Here is an 829-nt window from a genome sequence, read left to right on the forward strand (position 1 = left end):
GACCTTAGTCTCAGGGGACCTCCTGGTCAAATGGCATAACACAGTCTTTAGTGAGTAGTGTCTGGGATCTTGAAAGTTCATGAGGAGAAATACAAATACTACTGTAGAGATGTTGAACTTGTTTCTTTTTGTGAAAGCAAAGCATTGCCAACAACTAGAAATTGGTCAGTAAATTATTCTATAGCATATAATGAACCACCCTGCAGCAGCCATTAAAACAATGCTGCAGACGTGTGAGTACTGTTCCTGTAATAATGCTTGTGACATATTGTTAAGCAAAGTGAATGCAGGTTTTAAAGTAATAGCGGGAGTCCTGATATAGCACTGTAGGAGAAACACTGGACTGCTAATCACAAGGTCGGCAATTCAAATCTACCAGCTGCTCCTTGGAAACCCCGTAAAGGGTCGTTATGAGTCAGAACCAACTAGAAGATACTTATTAACAACAAAGTAATAGTAGGTGATGATTCCATTTTGGCTTTAAGAACTTATTTATGAACATGGCTTTAAGAACACAGAAACCAGTCTGTGATTGTGTGGATATCAAAAAGCGAAGATTTTTTTTCATGTGGAAGGCACTACATCAAGAACGGCATCAAACTTATGTTTGTACCATCTTGGTAGTAGGACGATATTTTTTTTTTTCCGGGAGCTGACAAAACAAATAGAACATTCATACATTCATAGTAGTACGGCAGAGTAGGTCACAATGTCCCATTGTAGCACTTGACATCCAAATTGTTGTTGTTGTTGTTAAGTGCCGTCGAGTCGGTTCCGACCCATAGCGACCCTGTACAGGGTTTCCGAGGGTGTAAATCCTTACGGGAGT

At 40.0% G+C, this 829-nt stretch overlaps 1 protein-coding gene across 1 annotated transcript in view; it reads right to left on the reverse strand.

Annotated features, from left to right (window-relative positions):
• The window catches only part of CFLAR (CASP8 and FADD-like apoptosis regulator), a 56,018-nt gene that overhangs the window by 9,740 nt on the left and 45,449 nt on the right, over positions 1-829 (reverse strand). The window lies entirely within an intron of this gene.

Source organism: Chrysochloris asiatica, unplaced genomic scaffold (assembly GCF_000296735.1).
Source record: "Chrysochloris asiatica unplaced genomic scaffold, ChrAsi1.0 scaffold00045, whole genome shotgun sequence".
Classification (NCBI taxonomy): domain Eukaryota; kingdom Metazoa; phylum Chordata; class Mammalia; order Afrosoricida; family Chrysochloridae; genus Chrysochloris; species Chrysochloris asiatica.